The sequence below is a fragment of the Lepus europaeus genome, chromosome Y, assembly GCF_033115175.1.
Source record: "Lepus europaeus isolate LE1 chromosome Y, mLepTim1.pri, whole genome shotgun sequence".
Taxonomy (NCBI): domain Eukaryota; kingdom Metazoa; phylum Chordata; class Mammalia; order Lagomorpha; family Leporidae; genus Lepus; species Lepus europaeus.
The window spans coordinates 33,399,705-33,415,579 of NC_084851.1; the positions used below are offsets into that span (position 1 = coordinate 33,399,705).

Here is a 15,875-nt window from a genome sequence, read left to right on the forward strand (position 1 = left end):
TTCTTAATCCAGACACAAAGATTGCTCAGAAATGTAGCTACACATCATACCCTATCATGGAGTCACAGATTTTCCACAGTCATAGAACACAGGTCTCCCACTCTCACAGGGAACAAGAATTCTACTCAGTGTGTGTATCATCCATGTGAGTGTGATCATCCATGCAGAAAGCCAAGGTGTTCCCAGAACCAGTTGTCTATCAGTGCTTCACTATTGCAGTTTGTGTCTCAGTGTCCATGATGGAATGAGGGGACAGGAGTGCCTCATGGGACTAAGTTGATGCTCCAACCCATGCCAACTCCACAGGCCAGACTTAAAATCATTGGGGACTGCAGATTTATCCCTGTGATAAAATCCCTAATTACCCCACCTACCCACCCTGGCAAACCAGGTGAGACAATACTCCAGGGCCTGCACCATTGTTGATATTGTGAGAGGGAAAGCTTTGTGAACTATGCCTTTTTGAGTTTATCCAGGATTCCTCAGAACAGCAGAGCCACATCCCACCCAGAGTGCAAGAGGAAAGGAAAAAAGGCAGAGTGACTCTGTATCTACCCTCCTCCCTCCTGCAACAGTGATCTGCAGTCAGATGTGGGAGGTCTAGCACCACTTTTGAACTTCAGGACATATTGGCTGCCACAGACTGTGTATGTACACCCAGCAATTCTTGAAGTCACCCTCACCCAGTCAGCAAGGTCACTCACAGGAGTGCAGGAGCAACTGACATACTGGTCTCCAAAGCACCAACTTCACTCACATGGCAACAAGAGGAAGGGGAACCAACCCTACAAAGGGAAGTGTAGTCTGTAGGACTCTCCTAAGTGTCCAGCACAATTGTGAAGTGAGCAGAGCTGTGGCTGGCAGGTATTGTGCATGCCAGTGACCCAGATATCTTACCAGAGAGAAAGACCCACATATCTCACTGGCATAGAATCTGGTTGGGAGGACAAGACTCAATCCAGCAGGCTGGAACACACAGAGACAAGGGCTCTGAGAGCACCTCAATTCTCATGTAGTCAGGATGGGGTAGCAGGGTATAGTAGCTCCATCTGCACTGCTTGACCCTGAGAGTCCTGAGTGCTGATACTGAAAAAATATTGTGATCCTGTGAGAGGAGATAGGGTGTAGCTGGGTTCTATGCTGATTGGTTGCATAGAGCAGCTCACAGCAGATGGAACAGTGCTCACATGAGGGGCTGCACATACTATACGTACACTTCATACAGCAGTGTGTATGAGTGTTGTATATGTGCTCACTTTGGCTGCACATACACTAAAAATTGGAACAATGAATGCTGTACACACCAGGAGCTAACACTGTGCACTCCTCAGCCTGGAGAAGTGGTCACAACAACAGAGGTGATCATTCTTCTCCATCCTGTTAACCAAAGGAAAGCTACCATGCCCAACTTGGGTGTTATCCCAGTTATTCACATCCTGAAGCACTGGGAAGAAATCCCTGGTTATACCTACCACACACCTCTTGGTATTTACAGAATGTATAACACAGATGCATAGTTTAAAGATAAAAAGCCATCAGAGGGTAAAAAACATTTTAAAAATAACTGCAAAAATCAAGAAAAAAGAAAAAGGACTACACTATGACCTCTGCAAAGTAGTACAACAACATTAAAATACAAAAACATTAAAATGTGAAGATGAAGAGATTGAAGAAATGCCAGAAATTGAATTCAAAAAAGTAAACATAGGATTATTCAAAACTAATCAAAAGTAAACCCACAAGCTAAATAAAACCATATCTGTCATGAATGAAAAATTTTCCCATTAAACTGAGATTTTAGGAAGAAATCAAAATGAAATATTAGAAATTAAGAATTCAATAGATGGAATATAAAAATTCAGTGAGAACCTAAACAACAGAGTTGGTGAGGCAGAAGAAAGAATATCTGTGTTAGAGTACAAATCTCTGGAAATTTTACAGGCATAGTAAAAAAGAGGAAGAAATTAGAAAACTAAAAAACAGAGTTGAAGATATATGGGATACTATCAACTGACCCAACAGGTTCTCCACGCCCAACCTTCAATAGGCCAGAATGAGAATCAAACCCAACCAAAAAGAAGTGCTATCTGTGGGGACTCTTTTACATACCCAGAAAAAAAATTATGACATAGTGTGTCTGTGGCCAGCAGATATTGTACATGCATATGATCCAGGGATTTTACCAGAGGGAAAAATTCATGTTCCCCACTGACTGTATAGCTGAGAGGCTGCATCTGCAAGGGTAGGACACACAGGCAGTAGCTCCAGGAACTCCTCAGTCACTCCGTGGACAGGACAAGCTGGCAGAGCAGAGTGGACCCACTTGGAATCCTTGATCATGGGAGCACTGGGTGCTGAGACTGTGAAAACACTGTGACTGGATGAGAGGGGGCAAGGTTTAGCCATAGTTCTGGGCAAGCTCTGGATACAAAGCCACAGCCCAGAACTCCTTGGTTGCCAGGGAAGCTAACTGTTGCAGCAATTGTGCTCACAGAGAGGACTATGCAGATCATCCGTGTGGTTCATATAGCAGCACAGATGAGTGATGAAGACACTAGGGACTAACACCTGGGCATTGCTCAGCTTGGAGGAGAGGAGGTGAGAGGGTGATCATACCAACAAATGTGACCACTCTCCTCCCACTTCTTTTAATAAGAGGAGAACTACTGAGTCCAACTTGGTTGTTACCCTTGCTACTCACCCCTCCCTGGAGCACTGACCAGAGCTCCCTAGCCACACTCACCACACAGCTCTTGGTATTCACTGAAAGTACAGACAATCCACTAAGCCACATAGATATAGCTCAAAGATAAAAGCCATTGGAGGAAAAAAACACAACATTTAACTCCACTAGAGCCTAGAAATAAATGCAGAAATTAAAAAAAAAGAATAAGGAGACACCATGGCCACTTAAAGGAACACAATAATATTTAAATATTAGAATGTGAAGATGAAGATATTGATGATGTAATGGAAATGAAATTCAAAAACTTAATCATATGGTTACTAAAAAGCAACCAAAAGCAAATCCATGAACTAAAGAAAATGATATGTGACATAAAAGAAAAAAAATCCCATGAAATTGAGATTTTAAAAAGAAATCAAAATGAAATATTAGAAATGAATTCAATAGATAAATAAAAGTACAGCAGAAACCCTTCACAACAGGCTTGGAGAGGAAAAATAAAGAATATCTGAGCTAGAAGAAAAATGTTTGGAAATCATTCAGTCAGATCTAAAAAAAAACAAAGAAATTAGAAAACTTAAAAAATAGTGATGCAGATTTATGGGGTACTATCAAACAATCAAATATATAAGTATTAGGAGATCCTGAAGGTGTGGAAAGAGAGAATGGAGTAGAAGGCCTACTTAGAGAAATAATTACAGAAAACTCCCCTAATTTGGAGAAAGGGACATTGAAGAACAGGAAGCATACAGAACTCCTGACAGACATGTCCAGAAAAATTTTCACCTTGACACATTATTGTCAAACTCTCCACAATAAAGCTTAAAGAAAATATCCTAAAATGTGTACTAGAGAAATGCCAGATTATTTTCAGAGGATTTCCAATTAGACTCACACAAACTTCTAATCAGAACCCTGTAGGTTAGAAAAGAATGATGAAACATAATCCAAGTCTTAAGGGAAAAAACTGTCAACCAGGAACATTGTACCTTGCAAAGCATTCATTTATGAATGACAATGAAATAAAGACTTTCCATAATAAATGGAAATTAAAAGAATTTGTCACCACACATCCAGCTTTTAAAAAGATGCTAAAGGATTTGCCACACACAGAAATACAGAATGAAACCCACCATCATGACAGAATGTGAAGACAGATAATCCAACACTAAAAGTACAAAAGAAACCCAAAGTGATTGATAGCAACATTGATGAAAAATGGCACGGTCAAGTTGTTACTTTTTAATAGTTACCTTGAGAGGCCGGTGGTGTGGTACAGCAGGTTAAAGCCCCAGCCTGCAGCACCAGCATCCCATATAGGAGCCAATTCATGCCCCAGCTGGTCCACTTCTGATCCAGATCTCTGCAAAAGCTGGGAAAGCAGTAGCTGGCCCAAGTCCTTGGGTCCTTGCACCTGCATGGGAGACCTAGAAGAAACTCCTGGCTCCTGGCTTCAGATAACCTCATCTCTGGCTGTTGCAGTCAGCTGGGGGTGAACCAGCAGATGGAAGGCCTCTCTCTGTCTTTTTCTATATATCTACCTCTCTCTGTAACTCTGTCTTCCAAATAAATAAAATGAATCTTTTAAAAAATAATTACCTTGAATGTAAATGATCTCAACTCTTCAGTTGAAAGATACCGACTGACCCAGCTCTCTACTGTGGCACAGGAGTGCAGTGGAGGATGGCCCAAGTCCTTGGGCCCTGTACCCGCATGGGAGACCAGGAGAACCACCTGGTTCCTGCCTTTGGATCAGCACGGTGCGCTGGCTGTAGCACGCAAGCAGCAGCAGCCATTGGAGAGTGAACCAACGGTAAAGGAAGACCTTTCTCTCTGTCTTTCTCTCTCTCTGTCCACTCTGCCTGTCCAAAAAAAAGATACTGACTGACTAAATAGATTAAAAACAAGACCCATCTATTTGCTGCTTAAAAGGAACACAACTCAGAAAGATACACATAGACTTAAATTGAATAGATGGAAAAAAGATATTCCATGTGAACAGAAAAAAAGGCAGGTGAAGCCATCCTAATATCAGACAAAATAGGCTTTAACACAAAAACTATTAAAAGAGACAAAGAAGTATACTATGCAATGATTAAGGCATCAATACAACAGGAAGATGTGATTATAATTAATGTATATACACCCTGTTACAGGGTGCCTGGCTATTTTTTTTTAAAAATTGACTAATGGATTTAAAGGAAAATATAGACTGCAATACAATAGTAACAGGCACTTCAGCATCCCACTTTCATCAACAGGTAGATCAACTAGAACAAAAATTAACAAAGAAACAACAGAGCTAATTGACATCATAGATCAAATGAACCTAACTGATAACTATAGAGCTTTTCACCCTAGAGTTGCAGAATATACAGTCTTCTCCGCAGTGCACAGAACTTTCTTTAGGATAGACCATATACTAGGCCATAAAACAAGTCTCAGCAAATTCAAATAAATCAAAATCATACCATGAACCTTCACTGATCACAATGGATTGATCTTGAAAAATAAACTCAAGAATGTCAAGAACATATGCAAACACATGAAAAATGATTAAAATGCTCCTAAATGAACAGTGGGTTATAAAAGAAATAAAAAGAGAAATTTAAAAAATTTCTGCAATTATTCAAGATGACAATACCTCATATCAAAATGTATGAAATACAACAGAAATAGTGTTGAGAGGGAACTTTATAGTGATATGTGCCTACATCAAGAAATGGGAAAGTAACAAAATAGATGAGGTGTCAATGCACCTCAAGGACCTAGAAAAAAGAAAAACAACAAGCCAAACCTCAAATTAGAAGGAGGAAGGAAATAATTAAAATTAAGGAATAAATACAATTGAAACCAAAATAACACACAAAATATAAATGAAATGAAGAGCTTTTTTTTTGAAAAAATAAAGTTGACACATCATTGGCACAGCTAACAAAAAATAAAAATGAAGAAGATGAAAATCAATAAAATCAGAGATGAAAAAATAAATAACAATACAAATAAAAAGATGCATCAGGAAATACTACAAAGAGCTGTATGCTAATAGAATAGGAAACCTAGGAGAAATGGATATATTCCTGGCACATACAACCTACCTAAATTGAGTCATGAAGACATAAATCATCTAAACAGACTATTTATCAAAACAGAGATCAAATCAGTAATAAAGGTCATTCCAACAAAGAGAAGCCCAGGTCCTGAAGGCTTCAAGGCAGAATTCTACCAAACATTTAAAGGAGAACCAACTCCCATTCTTATCAAGCTATTCAAAGCAATTGAAAGGGAGGTAATCCTCCCAAAATCCTTCTATGAAGCCTGCATCAACTTAATTCTTAAGCCAGAAAAAGATAAGACAGAAAAAGAGAACTATAGACTAATATCCCTGATGAATGTAGACACAAAAATACTTAGCAAAATTCTACCTCATCAAATCCAACAACACATCAGAAATATCCTTTACCCAGACCAAGTGGGATTTACTCTATGCAGAGATGATTAACATCTGAAAATCAACAAACATGATTAACCACATTAACAAGCAGAGGACCAAAAACCATATGATTATCTCAGTAGATGCATAGAAAGCATGTGACAAAATCTAACACCCTTTTGTGATGAAAACTTCAAGCACATTGGGTATAAAAGGAGCATTCCTCAATATAATCTAAGCAATCTAAGACAAACCAACAGCCAACTTTTACTGAATGGGAAATAATTGGAGGCATTCCCATTAACATTCAGAACCAAAGATGCCCATTTTCATCATTTCTATTTAATATAGTCCTGAAAGTTTTAACCAGAGCCATCAGGGAGGTAAAAGAAATCAAAGGTATACAAAGGAAGGAAGAATTCAAACTATCCCTATTTGCTGATGGCATGATTATATATATATATATATATATATATATATATATATATATATACCAAAAGACCCCATGAATAAGCAAGTTTGGTAATGTAGCAGGATATAAAATCAACAGACAAAAAAATGAAGAGCCTTTGTATACACAGACAATGCTATAGATGAGAAACAACTTCTAAGATCAGTCCCATTCATGATAGCTAAAAAAGCAATCAAGCACCTTGGAATAAATTTAACCAAGGATTCCAATGACCTCTGTGATAAAAATTACAAAACTAAAAACAAAAGAAATAGAAGACATAAAAAGTGGAAATATCTTCCATGTTCATAGATTGGAAGCATCAACATCTTCAAGATGTCCAAACTACTGAAAGAAATTTATAGATTCAATGTGATCCCAACAAAATTTCCAATAACATTCTTCTCAGATCTAGAAAAAAGGATGATAAATTGATATAGTAATACAAGAGACCCCAAATAGCTAAATCAATTTTATACAACAAAAAATGAAGTGGAAGATATCACAACACCAGACCTCAAGACATACTACAGGGCAGGTATAATCAAAACAGCCTGGTAATGGCACAAACAGACATGTAGAACAACAGAGCAGAACAGAAACCCCAGAAATAAATCCACACATCTACAACCAATTTATCCTTGACAAAGAATCAAAAAACAACTCCCGGATCCAAGACAGTCTCTTCAACAAATGGTGCTGGGAAAACTGGATTCCCATATGCAGAAGTATGAAACAAGTCCACTGCCTCACACCTTACACAAAAATGCATTCAAAATGGATCAGAGACCTAAATCTACATAGTGATACCATCAAAATACTAGGGAATATTGGGTAATGCCACAAGGTTTTGGCATAGGGAAAGGCTTCTTAGAAAAGCCCCCCAGAAGCACAGGCAATCAAAGCCAAGATTAACAATTGGATTACATCAAACTGAGAAGTTTCTGCACTGCAAATGAAACACTCAACAAAGGGAAGAGGTGACCAACAGCATGGGAGGAAATATTTGCAAACAAAACAACTGACAAAGGATTAACTTCCAGAATCTATAAAGAGCTCAAGAAACTCAACAAGGAAACAAACAATCCAATTAAGAAATGGGTAAAGGAACTAAAGAATTTTTTGTTTTAAGAGAGGAAATTCAAATGGCAGGTAGACACATGAAAAAATGTTCAGGATTGCTAGCCATCGGGAAAATGCAAATCAAAACCAAATGTAGTTTCACCTCACTAATGTTAGAATGGCTATCATTTAGGGGCCGGTACTGTGGCTCACTTGGCTAATCCTCCACCTGTGGTGCCAGCATCCCATATGGGCACCAAGTTCTAGTCCCAGTAGCTCCTCTTCCAGTCCAGCTCTCTGCTGTAGCCCAGGAAGGCAGTGAAGGATGGCCCAAGTGCTTGGGCCCTGCACCCGCATGGGAGACCATGAGGGAGCACCTGGCTCCTGGGCGTAGCAGCCATTTGGTGGGTGAACCAATGGAAGGAAGACCTTATCTCTGTCTCTGTCTCTCTGTCTATAACTCTACCAGTCAAATAAATAAAAATAAAAATAAAAAGAATGACTATCATATAGAAATTAAGGAACAACAAATGCTGGCAAGAATGGGGGGAGAAGAGTTCTTTAATCCATTGTTGATGGGAATACAAACTTTTACAGTGACTTTGGAAAACAGTATGGAGATAGCTCAGAAAGCTGAATATAGACCTACCACATCACCTAGCCAACCCACTCCTGGGAATTTATCCAAAAGAAATGAAATCATCATATGAAAGAATTATCTGTACACTTATGTCCACTTCAGCTAAATGTAAAATAGCTAAGATATGGAATCAATTCAGATTTCCATCACCTCAAGGATGGATAAAGAAATAATGACAGATACACATGTGTAGTATATACACATATACTACACAGTGTTAAAAAAACAATAAAATATTGTCAGTTGCAACAATGGATTCAACTGGAAACCATTATATTAATGAAATAAGCCAGTCACAAAAGGACAAATACCATATGGTCTTTCTGATCTATGGTAACTAATAGAGTACTTAAAATGTAATCTATAGGAGTGAAATTGACACTTTGAGGCATGAGATGTTGAACAGCCCATGCCTTGATTATTGGGGAATACTGCTTTTCTTGTTTGTTTTTGTTCTTTACTCCTTTCTTTCTTCATACTAGTCAGTGAACACTCCACTTGGTGTATGTTGAATCTTATGAGTATAAATATTAATTGAAAATTGATTTCTGTAAAAAATAAGAATGGAAGGATCAGTGATCTGTTGTAGCAAGTAAAGTTGCAACTTTTGTGCCAGCATTTCATATGGGTGCTGGTTCAAATCTTAGCTGCTCTACTTTCCAACCCAGCTGTCAACTATGGCTTTGGAGAGCAGTAAAGGGTGGCCCAAGTTCTTGGTATCCTGCACCCATGTGGGAGACCTGGAAAAAGCTCCTTGTTCCTTGCTTCAGATCAGCGCAGCTCTGGCTGTTGTGGCCATCTGGAGAGTGAACCAGCAGATGGAAAAATGGAAAGTCTCTCTCTCTCTCTCTCTCTCTCTCTCTCTCTCTCTCTCTCTCTCTCTCTCTCTGCCTCTCTGCCTCTCCTTCTCTCTCTGTATAACTCTGGTTTTCAAATAAACAGATACATCTTTGAAAAAGGTGGTGCTCAGCATTGCTCATCAAGACTACAGTGGTTATCACCTCACATATGTAAAAATGGATATTATCAAAAAGTAAAAAAAAAAAGATAAGTTTTGAACAAGAGAAAAGGGAACCCATGGATTGTAGGAATGTAAATAGATACATCAACTATGGAAAACACAATGGAGGTGCCTCTAAAAATGGAATGAAGGACAAAGCTGTCCCACTAATGGATGTATATAGAAAAGAAATAAAATCACTATCTTTAGGATATACCTGCACATGCATGTTCATGTAAGCATGATTCACAAGTACAAGATATGGAAATAACCACATCATCCTTAAACAGATTAAAAGAGAGAATAAGTCACGTACATTGATGGAATCAAATTCAACCTTAAAAAAGAAATTCTGATGTTTTGTCACAACATGAATCCCAAAGTATGAATGTGGACCTTATGCTGTTTAACATAACACAGAAAAAATAAATACCACTTATTTGTGGAATCTAAGAATGTCAATCATAAGCCCAGAATATATTGCAGGTTTCCAGGGGCTAAGTGTGAAATGACTGTTGCAGCTCAGGTTGTTGTGGTCAATTGGAGAGTGAAGCTGAGGATGAAGACCTCTCTCTATCTCTCTACCTTTGCTTCTCTCTCTGTATAACTCTAACTTTCAAATAAATAAATAAATAAATAAAAATAATTATGGATCCCTGTTAGGAATTTGGAAAACATTATGCTGAGTGAAATAAACCAGTCCCAAAGGGACAAATATCATATGTTCTCCCTGATCAGTAACAACTAACTGAGCACCAAAAAGGAAACCTGTTAAAGTGAAATGAACACTATGAGAAACAGTGACTTGATCAGCCCTTGCCCTGACTGTTGATGAGCAACTTAATATGTTATCCTCTCTTAGTATTTTTTTGTTTGTTCTACTTAATACTTTTGGTTGAATACTGTAATCAATACACAGTTATTATTAAGTGTTGAAACTTAACTGAAAAGTGACCGCTGTTAAATATAAGAGTGGGAATAAGAGAGGGAAGAGATGTGCAATTTGGGACATGCTCAAGCTGACTTGCCACAAATGGTAGAAGTAGAAACATACCAGGGGATTCCAATTCAATCCCATCAAGGTGGCATGTACCAATGCCATCTCACTAGTCCAAGTGATCAATTTGATCACAATTGATCATAATGACAGGACTATTGATAGGACAAAGGGATCACATAAACAAGACTAGTGGCTGCAAATACTAACGGATAGAATAAAAAAGGGAGAGAACTATCCAATATGGGAAGCGAGATACACAGCAGGCTCATAGAATAGCAAATGTCCTAAACAGCACTCTGGCCTCAGAATCAGCCCTTAAGGCATGTGGATCCAGCTGAAAAGCCCATGAGAGTATTTCAGGCATGGAAAGCCAAGACACTCTGGCAAAAAAAATGACCTACATGAAAGATCTCTATGAGTGAGATCCCAGTGGGAAGAACAGGTCATCAAAGAAGGAGGTACCTTTCTCTGAAAGGAGGAGAGAACTTCTAGTTTGACTATGACCTTGTCTAAATATGATCAGAGTTGGTTAACTCAAAAGGCTTCCATAGCCTTGGCAACTTGTGATAAGAGCCTAGGGGGATTACTGATGCCATAAATAAGAGTGTCAATTTGTTAAGTCAACAACAGGAGTCACTGTGCACTTACTCATCATGTAGGATCTCTGCCCTAATGTGCTGTACATTGTGATTTAATGCTATAACTAGTACTCAAACAGTATTTTTCACTTTGTATTTCTATGTGGGTGCAAACTGTTGAAATCTTTACTTAATATACACTAAACTGATCTTCTTTATATAAAGAGAATTGAAAATGAATCTTGATGTGAATGAAAGGGGAGAGGGAGTGGGAAAGGGGAGGGTTGTGGGTGGGAGGGAAGTTATGGGGGGGAGCCATTGTAGTCCATAAGCTGTACTTTGGAAATTTATATTCATTGAATAAAAGTTATATATATATATATATATATATATATATATATATATATATATATATATATATATATAATTATTGGTAAAAAAGAGGGAGTATGAAGAAAGGCAGGAGTTTGGATGGGAGGAAGGGAGGGGGAGAAGAAGCATCATATTCCCAACTCCTTATATATTAAATTCATGAAGTTGTATTCCTTAAACAAAAATAAATAAATAGATAAATAGCCCTAGTCATTCACATGTGAGCTGCAGAAGCCTTTACTTGCCTTATTAAGATGGCTCTTTCTTCCTGCTAATCACCAGGCACCTCTGTGGGGGAATAGAGAGAAATCAGTGTGCTCTTCTGTCACAGGGTAAGGTGGGAAAACTGTCCCTTACTGTCCCACCAGGCTTGACTCAAAGTCAAAGCTGTCCACATGGTTCTCCCTCAGGTAATATCACAGGTGACACAGGATGTCACAGATAGAGCTCATCTAGCTCCAAGAAGATGGTGTCTCCTCCAGATCCAGCTGTGGGAGTCCCACATGGTATCCCCACCCACTGCTATGCATTTGTACTGTCCCTGCTCCACAGAGTCTTCCTACTTTCCATAGGATTTCCACTGCAAACCTCTCTTAAAGTCTGTCCTGGAAATGCAGTTACTTCACCTTCTTCCTGTTATCTTCCTGTGGTCAAAATCAGCACATCTTATTTCTATTTAGCCTTTTTGGACCTCCCATTCTGCTGTATTAAGTTCATAAGTAATCTCAAATGGATTACACCTGAAAATCTTCAATGAATGAGTTATGAATTTGTTTCAGGCACTGTGACTGGCAAATGTTACTTATCTCATTGAATTTTCACTAACACTATATATTTCCATTATCCCAATTTCTGCTGAAGATGATAAAGATTACAAAGTGTCATTAGATTGCTTGGAAGCAATCAAGATGTTATTAAGAAAACTGGAATTTGAATATAGGTATATCTGATATTGAAGTCCAGATTCTTAGCCAATAATATTTTGTTCATATGGTTAATGGGCTTTCATTTTATCGGAGTACACTTTGAAGATTTCCAAAGTGATTGCCTACTTGCTACCTGCATATTAACTTGCTACATCCTCACAATACTGCAATTAAAATAAATCCAACTGTAGAGTAAATGAAATGAGTCTATATGAGTCAATTATTAAGTAGGAACTATTAGCATGAGAAAGAACAGAGGTATTCAGACTATAGTTTAAAATTTTAAATTAAATTAATTTATGAATGAAATATTCATGTGGATATGGTTTAGGCTTTGCATTTTATACATAATTTTAAAAGAAATTTTAGCTGCATGCTTATCTATAACATAGATAGTGCTAGAATGTTATTTTTTTAATATTTTGCTTTTGTGTAAAGTAACATAACCATTTTGATGGAAACCTAAAAATAGAAAAGTCAAAAGTAACCATTAGGGGCCAGCACTGTTGCACAGTGGGTTAAAGCCCTGATCTGCAATGCCAGCATCCCTTAAGGGCACCAATTCAAGTCCTAGCTGCTCCATTTCCAATCCACCTCCCTGCTAATGTGCCTGGGAAATCAGAGGAGGATGATTTGGAGTTTTCCTATTAGAGGAGAGGATTTAAGTAAGAGAGCAAGGTGACATCACTTCCTTAGTGATAGAACATAATATAGCTTAGAACTCTGGTGTCCAGGCATCCATATTTCAAGTGAAAGTCACCATTCAGCTAACTTGGTCAGAGACAGTTTTAACAATAAGATATTCTCATGCTCAGCAGTACTTACAGAGGTTGTGGGCTCAGGAGGCCATGGGTTCTGATCTGTCTTTAGATATTAGCTTACGCCACCATCCCTCTCATGCTGGTTTCCATCTTGTAGTGGGATGACATAGCTGACAGCAGGAGCTATGCTAGAAATGAGAATGAGCCAGCTCAGTCTCATGAAAAGAGTCATGTCATGCCACAGCAGAGTGAGCAGAGGGGACTGAAGAAGTGAATTACAGTTATGACAGGGGAAAAATACTGGGAATTATAATGAGAAGCAAAATATGCTCTTCTTTGTTACTTTGTAATTATTCATTTGTTAAGCTCATATGCAGGTCTGATGTGGTTATTAAATGTGACTTCATTTTTTAAAAAATTATTAAAATTTTTAATGAAAATCTTAGCTGAATTTAATGTTCTCCCCAAATAAACTTAAGAAATGTCAGTGTCTTATATAATGTCTCAATAAAAATAAAGCAGAAATACTGTGTGCCTTTATAGTCATAAAGCATCAATCTTTAAGAATAACTCAAAATACAAGTATTTATGTTACAATGTATAAAATTACTAATTTATTAATTTCATATTTGAATTGCAATTTTTGTGAATACCTCTTTATGTGTACATATTTTAGTATATAAAATGATATTCTAGCATACATTTTGATAGCCATTTATCTGAATAGAAGTTAGTTATAACATTATTTCTACCATTATGATTAAACATTGCATTATGAAACTTTAGTGTATTTTCTATTCTTTGAGAGAACTCTAATGAATTTCTAATGAATTATCAAAGCAGGTTGGTCTTTCAAAAAGGTGTACTTTGGGCAAGAAAATGTAGCATCTTTTTACCCAGAATGCCAACATCCAAAATTGCCCTAAAAACATTTAAACTCCATTTCTTCGCGGAGACCTATAAAGCAGTTGAGAAGATATTTAAACAAATCTTAATTCATCTGCTTCATTTCATCTTTAATGTTTTCCAGAAATTTCCTGTCATTTGTGTTTATTCTCAATAGGCTTGCTGTTTTCTAAATGATGACAGGAAACATTTTCAAAGTACATTTATCTAATTTGTAGGTCTTCAATATCAAATTTTGCAATGAAATATCTCTTTTCTACCTCCTACCTCTCTTGCTGGACGGTTTTTTAAACATTGTCCCTAACTGATTTTTCTTATCTTGATGTCCCATATTAGAAATTTTCTTGAAATTTAATGGTATTCAAGATCAAAACTTAACTTACTTTTCTGACATGTGAAAGAGTAGAACGGAGGAGCTGCTAAAACATTTTGTTTCCAGCTTTATAATGTACTTCAGGTTTTGAATCACACTATTTTCCGGACTGAAATTGCAACATATGAGAAGCCAATATATTCTTACTATAATTTATACCCTCTGTTACCATACTAAGCTTATTCATTTCTTTCTCTTCTTTTTTTTTTTTTTTTTTTTTTTTTTTTGGCAGGCAGAGTGGACAGTGAGAGAGAGAGACAGAGAGAAAGGTCTTCCTTTGCCGTTGGTTCACCCTCCAATGGCCGCCACGGCTGGCGCGTCGCACTGATCCAAAGCCATGAACTAGGTGCTTCTCCTGGTCTCCCATGGGGTGCAGGGCCCAAGCACTTGGGCCATTCTCCACTGCACTCCCGGGCCACAGCAGAGAGCTGGCCTGGAAGAGGGGCAACCAGGACAGAATCCGGTGCCCCGACCGGGACTAGAACCTGGTGTGCCGGCGCCGCTAGGCGGAGGATTAGCCTGTTGAGCCTTGGCGCTGGCATTGAGACTTTGGTAAAAATTCCTTTTCTTTTTTATCCAGTAATTAGATCATCCACTTTGTTTTCTAGATCAGAAAGAAAATAGAGGTGTGCGCCCCTTCTTCTGGCTGGCTTCCTTCTGGCTTCCGCCCGGCTTCCGCCCGGCTTCCGCCCGCCTTCTCCCGAGGCCTGGAAGCTCCCGAAGCGGCGCCGAGGGCGGGGCGTGTACCCCGGAGGTACTGCCGCTGCCTCCGCGCTGGCCTCAGTGCGTTTCCCCGATGTAGTCATTTATCTGGTCGAACCGCGCATGGGTTGCAGTCGCCGGGCCTTCCTCACACACCTGGCACTGTCGAAAGGTTTCTGGGTCCTGGATGCCTGCAGCTCGGAGGTGACCTACGTGGTGATGGAGCAGGCTTCAGCCGAGGAGGCCAAGGGCTGGCGGGAGTGCAGGGCAGCGGCTGTGCCCCCAGGCTGCCCCGGCCCGGCTCTGCTGGACATCGGTTGGTTCACAGAGAGCATGGCCGCAGGGCAGCCTGACCCCTGGAGCCCAGGCACCGCCTGGAGAGGAAGAGCCCCCAAGGCTGGGGCGGGTGCCCTTCTATGCCTGCCAGCGGCCCACGCCCCTCCGTCACCACAACACCGCTCTCTAGGAGGCCCTGGAGACGCTGGCGGAAGCAGCCGGCTTGGAAGGCATCGAGGGTGGCCTCCTGTCTTTCCGCAGAGTGGCCTTGGTGCTCCAGGCCCTGCCCTGCCCTGTCACAGCGCTGAGCCAGCTGCAGGGGCTGCCCCACTTCAGAGAACATTCCTCCAGGGTGGTCCAGGAGCTGCTGGAGCACAGGGTGTGTGAGGAGGTGGAGCAGGTGCAGAGCTCAGAGAGGTTCCGGACCATGAAGCTCTTCACCCAGATCTTTGGGGTAGGGGTGAGGACTGCTGACCGCTGGCACCAGGAGGGCTAAAAAAAAAAGATTTAAAATCAGAAAGTACTATAAAAGCCAAACAAAAATTTTCCTTTCCATATATAAAATACATATATATGCTAGCAGGTTTTTTCTTTTATTTTCCTCCATAATATATTATCAATACTACAATCATAATAGTTGTGCTCAATAAAATGATAATTAAATAAAATCCATTCCCTTTATTACATAGGATACTGTACAAAACAGATC

The 15,875-nt window shown here is 39.3% G+C and overlaps 1 pseudogene; it reads left to right on the top strand.

The window, feature by feature from the left end:
* The window catches only part of LOC133754203 (DNA-directed DNA/RNA polymerase mu-like), a 49,525-nt pseudogene extending 33,863 nt beyond the window's left edge, over window positions 1–15,662 (top strand).
* The last annotated feature ends 213 nt before the right edge of the window (window positions 15,663–15,875 follow it).